Below are 10,176 nucleotides of genomic sequence, written 5' to 3'. Positions count from 1 at the left end.
TGCAGGTAAATGGTGGGATCTGGAAAGGATCATCCTGAGTGAGTTGTCTCAGAAGCAAAAAGACACACATGGTATATACTCACTCATATAGACATACAACATAGGACAAACCCACTAAAACCTGTGCATCTAAAGAAACTAAGCAAGAGAGAGGACCCTAACTAAAACGTCCAATCCCCATCCAGAAAGGCAAAGAGGATGGACATCAGAAGAAGAAAACAGGAAACAATCTAGGAACCTACCACAGAGGGCCTCTGAAAGCCTCTGCCCTTCAGACTATCAAAGCAGATGCTGAGCCTGATGGGCAACTGTTGGGCAGAGTGAACGGAATTTTAGGTAAGAACTGGGAAATAGTAAGAGCTGGAGAGGACAGGGTCTCCACAAGGAGAGCAACAGAACAAGAAAATTTGAACATAGGGAACTTCCCAGAGACTCATACTCCAACCAAGGACTATTCATGGAGATAACCTAGAACCCCTGCACAGATGTAGCCCAGGGCAGTTCAGAGTCCAATTGGGTTACATAGTAATGTGAAGAGGGACTGCCTCTGACATAATCTGATTGGCCTGCTCTTTGATCACCTCCCTCTGGGGGGGGGGGGGAGCAGCCTTACCAGGCCACAGTAGAGGACAATACAGCCACTTTTGATGTGAACTGACAGACTAAGATCAGAAAGGAGAGGAGAACCTCCCCTATTAGTGGACTTGGGGAGTGGCATGCAAGCAGAGGGAGGAGGGAGGGTGGGATTGGGATGGGAGGAGGGAGGGGCTTATGGGGGGATGCAGAATGAATAAAGTGTAATTGATGAAAAATTTAAGAAAAAAGGGAAAAAATAATTTAAGAACCTTAAATGACTTTCAAAATTGGAGGAAAACATGGAGTTAGTCAATTGGCATGGAGCACGTCTCGCCCCTGGGGGCAATGGTCTCCTGAACCTACTCAGACCTTGGACACTACCACTGCTAGTTCTAGAACTGAAGCACGATGTTCCAACGAGGGGTTAAGGCTTCTCATAATATTTCCTATAAGCCCACACCTGTTTGTCTATATCCCCCATTTTTATTCATTATTAGCCAGATAGAGCCAAGTAATTGTGGTAATGATACTTGCTTTTTTGCCCAATGCTGGAATGCTAGTAAAGTTAGGTATGCCCTGGTTACTCGCATGCCTCACTGGGTGCCTATGCCCATTGATGCCCCTCACGCTATGACTCTCTTCAGACAGAAAAGGGATCTTGGAACTACAGCCACCATTGTTACTACCATCTCATTGACGGCTGTTGGAGCTACCACGAGGGCATTAGCCATGAGTCATACTGGGCAGACTGCTCAGACCCTGAATAATCATTTAGCCAATGTAGCTCACGCCTTAGTTGTACATAAAGGAATTAATGCTCAACTAAAAGGAAGCTTGATGGTGTTCAATCAGAGGATTGACCTCTTGCAGGAGCAAATTGATACCCTATGGCAAATCGCTCAACCTGGCTGTCAATGAAAGTATGCTGGACTTTGTGTCACTAGCATACAACATGAGAATTTTTCCTGTGCTGCAAATCTGTCTAAACAATTGTCGAGCTATATTTTAGGTAATTGGACTGGAGAATTCGATACTACGATGGAGCAGCTGAGAGTGGCCATTGTCACAGTAAATTCTACCAGAGTGGACGCAGGACTAGCCACAGGATTATCAACATGGATTGCTACAGCCATGAATCATCTGAAGGAATGGGCGGGCATGGGAGTGTTAGCAGGCCTTCTGGTGTTGGTCTCCTTGGTTTGCCTGTGGTATATATGCAAAATTAGAGTCTCACAACAGTGTGATGCAGCCATGATCATTCAGACCTTTACAGCCATTGAAGCAGGACATTCTCCCCAAGCATGGTTGGATACCATAAAAAGCTAAAATGATACGCTCAGGATGCGAGGCTAAGCACTGCACTCAGGGTCAGCCGCTTTGGACCCAGAGAAGAGCATGTCTGATTGCATGCGGGTTGATATGCCCCAGGTCCCGCCTCTGAGAAAAAGATATCGGACGGGTCTGATGCTCTTTGGGTGGATGACACCTAAATGAACATCTGTACAAAGTCCCAATTTATTTCTAATATCAGAGATCAGACCTCTACTCTTGCCTGATGCGTCTAAAACAAAAAGGGGGAACTGTAGAGAGCTGTGGAATGCTATGCCTTAAAGATGGAGCTGGTTTCCGCCTTCCACCTTCCCGATGGTGAGTGCTCTCTGTCATGAACAATTCCACATTTGGCTAAGGCTGAGGATCTGGCTTGCTTCCATGTATGTGGACCTATCTGCATTGCCCACGTGGCACGCCTGGGTTGGCTACCCAGAGGCTATTTAAGCTGTGGGCTGGCTTTCCCCGGGGTCTGAGGTTTGTTCAATGTTCCTGAATAAACTGCATTAAAAAAAAAAAAAAAAAAAAAAAAAAAGAATTGCGTTGCTATTTCGATGGGATTGCATTGTATCTGTACATTGCCTTTGGTAAGATGAGCATTTTTACTATGTTAATCCTCCCAATCCACAAGCATGGAACATCTTATCATCTTCTGATACCTTCTTCAAGTTCTTTTTCAGAGACTTGAAGTTCTTATTATACAGGTCTTTCACTTGCTTGCTTAGAGTTACACCAAGATACTTTATATTATTTGTGGCTATTGTGAAGGATTTAGTTTCTCTAATTTCTTTCTCAGAATGTTTGTTGTTTGTATACAGGAAGACTAATTTTTATTTCTTATTCTTTTTTTTTGAGGTAATTTTGTATTTAGCCACTTTGCTGAAGGTGTTTATCAGCTGAAGGAATTCTCTTGTGGAATATTTGGGATCACTCATGTATATTATCATATCAACTGCAAATAATGATACTTTGACTTCTTCCTTCTTGATTTCTATGTCCTTGACCACCTGTAGTTGCCTTATTGCTCTAGCTAGAACTTCAATTGCTATATTGAAGAGAAATAGAGAGAGTGGGAAGCCTTGTGTTATCTCTGATTTTAGTAAAATTGCTTTGAGTTTCTCTCCATTTAATTTGATGTTGGCTATCTGCTTGCTGTATATAGCCTTTATGATGTTTATGTATGAGCCTTGTTTCCCTGATCTCTCAAAGATTTTTCATCCTGAAGGGGTATTGAATATTGTCAAAGATATTCTCTGCATCTAATGAACTGATCATGTGATGTTTTTTCTTTGAGTTTGTTTATATGGTGGATTACATGATGGATTTTCATATGTTGAACCATCCTTGCATCCCTGGGATGAAGCCTACTTGATCAATGTAGATGATGTATTTGATGTGTTCTTGGATTTAGTGTGCAAGAATTTTATTGAGTATTTTTGCAACGATGTTCAAGAGTGAAACTGGTCTGAAATTTTCTTTCTTTGTTGAGTCTTTCCGTGGCATATGTATCAGGGTGGCAGTGGCTTCATAGAATTATTTTGGCAATGTTCCTCCAGTTGCTATTTTGTGGAATAGTTTGAGGAATATTGGTATTAGGTCTTTGAATGTCTTGTAGAATTTCTGCACTTTAACCATCTGGAACTGGGCTTTTTCAGTTGGGGGACTTTTGATGACTTCTTTTATTTCCTAAAGACTTACAGAACTGTTAAAACTGTTTACCTAATCTTGATTTCGCTTTGGTAGGTGAAATCTATCCGTGAAAACATCCATTTCCTTTAGATTTCCCAATTTCATGGAATATAGTCTTTTGAAGTAAGACCTAATGATTTTTTTAGTGTCTGTTTTTATGTCACCCATTTTTGTTTCTGGTTTTGTTTTGGATACTCTCCTTCTGCCTTTGGCTAAAGGTTTGTCTATCTTGTTGGTTTTCTCAAAGACCCAGCTCGTGGTTTCATTGATTTTTTGTATCATTTTCTTTCCAATTTATTTATTTCAGCCCTGAGTTTGAGTATTTCCTGTAGTCTGCTCCTTTTTGGTGTGTCTACTTTTTTTCCGTTCTAGAGTTTTCAGGTGTGCTGCTAAGTTACTAGTATGAGATAATCTCCAATTTCTTTATGAAGGCACTTAGTGTTATGAACTTTCCTCTTAGCACTGCTTTCACTGCATCCACTGTTGTAGCTTTATTTTTATTGAATAATAGAAAGTCTTTAATTTCTTTCCTTATTTTTCCCCGACCCAGTGGTTGTTGAGTAGAGAGCTGTTTAGTTTCCATGAGTTTGTAGGCTTTCTGTTGTTTCTGTTGTTGTTGAGTTCCAGCTTTAATCTATGGTGGTCTGCTCAGATGCAATCTTCTTATATCTGTCTCTGAGGCTTGCTGATCCATATATGGTCAGTTTTGGAGAGAGTTCCATGAGATGTTGAGAAGAAGGTATATTCTATTGTGTTTGGGTGAAATGTTCTGTAGCTATCTGAAAGGTCCATTTGATTTTTGACATCTGTTAGTTTCTTTATTTCCCCATTTAGTTTCTGTCTTGATGATCTGTCCATTGAGGAGAGTGAGGTATTGAAGTTTCCCACTATTAATGTGTGGGGTACGATGTGTAATTTAAGCTTTAATAATGTTTCCTTTCTAAATCAGGATGCTCTTGTATTTGGAGCATAGATGTTCAGAATTGAGATGTCTTTGTGGATTTTCTCTTAATGAGTATAAAGTGTCTTTTTCCTCTCTCTTTTGATTAATTTTGTTTGAAAGTCTATTTTATTAGATACTAGAATGGCTAATCTAGCTTGTTTCTTGGGTCTGTTTGCTTGGACATTTTTCCAGCCCTTACTCTGAGGTAATGTCTATCTTTATTGCTCAGGTGTGTTTCTTGTATGCAGCAGTTGGGTCCTGTTTTCATATCCATTCTGGTAACCTATGAGTTTGATTGGGGATTTGATGCCATTGATGTTGAAAGATATTATTGACCAGTTGTTGTTACTTCCTATTATTTTGATATTGTTGTTAGTAGTGTGTGTGTGCGTTTGTGTGTGTGTCTGTGTGTGACTCCCTTCTTTTGGTTTTGCTGATGTGGTGTAATCTATTTCCTGTGTTTTCCTTGGTGAAGTTGGCCTCCTTGGGTTGGAGTTTTCCTTCTAGTATTTTTTTGAAGGCTAGATTTGTGGAAAGGTATTGTTTAAATTTGTTTTTGTCATGGACTATCTTGTTTTCTCCCTCTGTGGTGATTAAAAGGTTTGCTGGCTGTAGTAGCTGGGGCTGACAACTATGTTCTTTTAGTGTCAATAAGATATCTTCTCAGGCCCTGGATTTTTGTTGAGCCATGACTTGGCCTTTTTCCCTTGCAGCTTTTTATATTCTCTCTTTGTTCTGCACATTTAATGTTCTGGTTGTTATGTGGAAAGGTGATTTTCTTTTCTGGTCCAATCTATCTGCTGTTCTAAGCTTCTTGTATGTGTATAGGCCTCTGTTTCTTTAGATTGGACAAGTATTCTTTTATGATTCTGTTGAAAATATTTTCTGGATTTTGAACGGGGTCTTCTGCTTCTTCTATTCCTATTATTCTTAGGCTTGGTCTTTTCATAGTGTCCCAGACTTCTTGGATATTCTGTGTCAGGGGCTTTCTAAATTTAGCATTTTCCTTGACTGATATATCACTTTCTTCAGTTGTCTCTTTCAGCCCTGAGACTCTCTCTTCCTCATCTTGTATTCTGTTGGTAATGTTTGTGTCTGTAGTTCCTGTTCCCTTCCCTAGGTTTTGCATATTCAGGACTGTCTCATATTATATATTCTTTATTGTTTCTAGCTCCATTTTTAGCTCTTGAACAGTTTTATTCATTTCCTTGTTCTGTTTGATGGTAGTTTCCTGTATTTCTTTAATTTCTTTAAGGAGTTTGTGTTGGACGTTTGTCTGAGGCATGTTACTGGCTCCCCAAGTTCTTGTTCCTGCCCAGAAGAACATATTCTCAAGTAAACCTTTCCTTGTTGTGTAAACCTATCCCAGTTGTGTAAACTTGCCTAAGTCATCATACCTAATTGGTTGATTAAATGACCTACCTCTATCTGGGCAGGGCAGAATGGGGGAGGCATAGCTAAGGTTCCTGGGCTTCAGGTTCAGAAGGATCATGGTAAACAGATGGACAGGAAGAGAGGAGAAAGGAGGGTGACAGGATGGGTTAGTGTGGAGACAAAACCCATGTGAGCTTGTACTCCAATAATGATGTGATAAGGACTAGATGAAAACTATAAGCAAGAATATTGATTGGGATTATGGCTGGAAGACAGTTTTGATGAGGATGGTTAAAGCAGATGACATTGGATGGGAGCTGGGAGGTGGATGGTGAGGTTACTGAGACAGCATAAGTGAAATATCTGCCCAGCCCAAGGTAAATAAGGCAATTATAAAGTTACAGACAGTGGGTTAGATAATAATGCTGCAATAACCATAGGCTAATAATAAACATTATATAGCCCAACACCCAACTTGTATTTACAACAACAGATTTGTTTAATTCTTTCATCTGCTTGAATGTATTTTCCTGTGCTACTTTGAGAGCTTTATTTTCTTTCTTTAATGCCGCTATCATTTTCCTAATCTCAGATTTAAAATCTTCTTCTGGCAGTTCAGAGGTGATAGTATATCTAGGACTTGGTCTGATAGGAACGCTGGTTTCTGGTGGTGCCATACAGCCCTGAGTTTTGTTGCTTATGTTCTTACACTGGCCTCTACCCATCCAGTTGAGTCTGGTGTTCGCTGGCCTGGTGGTCCCTCAGCTGGATTCATACTGGTTGTATCCCAGGTGGGTGGGCCAGGCAGCTGGGGAGCACTCAGAAAGACCTCCCAGACAAAAGCTGCTCTGATGCCCCACAGGCTTCCTTGGGATGTGAAACAAGGGGCTTGGGTGGCATGCCTAGTTCACCTTCGTGGAGTTCACTGCCTCTGCAGGCTCCCTGGAGCCAACCCCGGAGGGCCCAGGCAACTGAGGAGCAGGCAGGAAAACCTCCAAGCTGAGAGCTGCTTGGGTGCCCCACTGACAAATTTTAAAAATAGAGTATGTGGGGATTCATGTTTGTTGTTACTGTGGCATACTGTCACTGTAAGTGTGATACTTAAACTTTTCTTCCTTATCCCTTTCTCCACCCTTTTAGCCCCCTAACACTAGATAGGAGAGAAAAAAGGATAGAAGGGAAAGGGGGCATTTTTATGTTTAGTCTACTTCCTGCAGATTAGGAACATTGATTTCTTTGGGGCAAGTTTGATCTTCCCAGTCAGAGTATTCATTTTTTTTTTCTTCATGTCTCTTTGTGCGTGGACCACTTGACAAACAGTAACCAACAACAGCCAACATCAGGAGCAGCAGCTGTTGCAGCCCATTTGAGGCTCTAGGATTCATGTGCCCTCTACAGAGTTCCCCTAAGTCCAAAAGTCATACACTTGCAGTAACTATCTGCAGCTAGCAAAATCATGGCCCCTGCTAAAGCACAAGGCAAATCATAGTCAGCTGCTGTGGACAATAATCTGAAGTAGCCCCATATCCCACACCTGGGATTAAGACAAAAACACATTCCAGTAACATCTATGTGTTTTTAAAGAATAAAAAATTATCACTACACATAAATCCACCACTTAGTCAAAGTCATCTCGAATATAGCCGTAAAATGTGAATTTAGTCATTTTGGGACCGAGTCACATAAGTCAGTAGACAGGAAGTCAAGTGCAAGATCATCTAAAGCAAAGAGCTTTTCCTCTTTCAGAAATAGCAGTGTTGATAGTTTCTTCTCTGGACATAAGAAAATGGGGAAAAAGTGTCGTAGAGATTTCTGAAAAGTTAGAGGGTCAGAATGGATATGATAGAATAAGAGAGCTTATTAAATGGAAAGAGTTCACCTGCAGGTAAGAATATCTTGGCAGTCATTGAGTTCCTGTTAGAAATAGTCCCTGTTCCCCTCACTTTGGGAAACCAGATGGCTCTTTGGTCTCCCCACCCCCGAAGGGAGGAGCAGTCCTGTTAGGCCACAGAGGAGGACTTTGCAGCCAGTCCTGAAGATACCTGATAAAACAGGATCAGATGAATGAGGAGGAGGTCCCCCCTATCAGTGGACTTGGAAAGGGGCACGGTGGAGATGAGGGAGGGAGGGAGGGACTGGGAGGGAATGAGGGATCGGGACACGGCTGGGATACAGAGTTAATAAAATGTAACTGATAAAAAAAATAAAAAATAAAAAAAAGAATATCTTGGCATTTGGGAATGGTGATTTGTGAAACTGCGATTACTTGATTAAAATATCTTGTGATGTCTTCAACTTTCCTTCACTTTAATTTTACATTTTCTAAGCAACCTTCTGGTCTTAATTTGCTTTTCCACAGAGGCTTCTCTAAGAAGTGATGAAGGTTCATTCTGGCTGACAAGAACATTCTTCAGAATGAATTAATAAATTGTCATTCTGATGTGTAAATCAGGGTGAATCATTAGGTTTTTCCCCTCCGTGTAAACTCACAAATAACGATTCTGAATACCCTGAAGTCAATGGCCAGAGTAAATTCTACATCATAGATGGTGAATCTGACATCCAGACAGGAACACAAGCACTAGGCCATTAATTAGATCCTCAGCAAATGCTTTTCTGGGGCTTCCTACATGACAGGTGCTGCTCCAGACACCAGAACCTCTGCAGCCAGGAAATCAGAAGGGTCACATAATTCAAGAAGGATGGCAGAATAGTTTGAAAAGTTGCAAAGTATTAATATAGATAAACACATAGATGTGAAGGATAGTATTATTATTAAAACATTAAAATAATGTTAATTGGTACAGAGCAACTGTGGAAACTTCTTGAGAGTTTCAATAGCTACATATATTGATCACTTTTTTTTATTGCTTTGATCAAATACCCAAAAAGAAGCAACTTAAGAAAGAAAGGAATGATCTGAACTTAGGGCACAGTTTATTGTGGTCGGGAAATCATGATGGAAATCAGAAAACAGAGAGAGGTAAATGTCCTGGTACTCAGCTTTGTTTCGTATTTTCACTCAGTCTGATATACCGGTCCAGGACATGAAGATGCTCACTTTAAGGATGAGACACAGATGTGTATTGTACTTTGGTGGTGATTTCAAACTCTATCTGGTAGACAACACATATTAACCATCACAAGAAGTAATTAAAATGATGAATTTTCATCAAGGTGTCTAATTTATCTCTATTACTGTTTGACCTTGAACATTTTTCTTAGCTTCTATGCTTCTTGCATTCTTTATTTATAAGACTGAGTTAATAACAACTTGTAGTGTTTTAATATTAGGCCAATTAATTCATACAAACACATTGTATTTAGAATGGTGGAGAGTACATGGTTAGTTACCATTATTGATGTAGTGTTTGTTTAAAAATATTTTGATGTAAATTAGAAAATCATTACAGAAATAGAGGAAAATGTGCAAAGAATCAATATTCAGAGAACACATGGCTCTGTAAATATCAGAACAGAAGGTTGAGGGTCTGCAGTGCAAATGAAGGCTGGAGGAATAATAGGGAGGAAGTGAGGGTTTAAGTGTGGAATAAAGGGCTTCCGATAAGTGCAAAGGACTGGCTTTAAAAACATTCTGCTGGTGTTGTTCAAGGACTAGGTAGAAGGTTGTAGACTAGAGGAATAATTAGAAAAAAAAATGGAACAACAAGAGTTATTTCCCAGGAGACCATATCAAGAGAAAGGCTGCATTTTAAAACCAACTTAGTCTTTCAGGTATCTACATATGTGTAATATTACATTTTTAGCAGCGAAAAAGGAAAACTAAATTAATTGAGCAACAAAATCTCCATCGATAAGGTATTCTAGTTTATTACATTGCACGTTAAATGTAAGAAGATTTTTACTTGTGCATTCCCACCTTTTTACCTCAAGCTGAGCCTAAGGTCTTATTACCTTAGTAGTGCACAGCCAATTAAAAGCAAACAAATTTAAAAATAGTGTTTATCAATAGGTTATTAGATTAAAAACTCCATAAAAATAAATATATTTAATATATTCGATGTGTCTACAACACAATACTTTCCACTCTGGGGGGTATCTTGGTGCCTTGAATTTTTCTCTGTACAAAGACCTTACAGTTCTATGCTTTATAGATAAAGATGAATTTATGTTACTATATCTATTCAGAAGCTTTAAAAAATAATTAACTGCAAGACCCAATTCTTATGGACCTAGTAAAGGATATGACTCTAATGATGAAAATCAATAAGACTGTGCAGTGTTAGAATGTGAAGGTAGATGGC

Source organism: Meriones unguiculatus, chromosome 1 (genome assembly GCF_030254825.1).
Source record: "Meriones unguiculatus strain TT.TT164.6M chromosome 1, Bangor_MerUng_6.1, whole genome shotgun sequence".
In the NCBI taxonomy this organism is placed as follows: Eukaryota; Metazoa; Chordata; class Mammalia; order Rodentia; family Muridae; genus Meriones; species Meriones unguiculatus.
The sequence above is the reverse complement of the archived record's forward strand: the minus strand, read 5'-3'. Positions refer to the sequence as shown.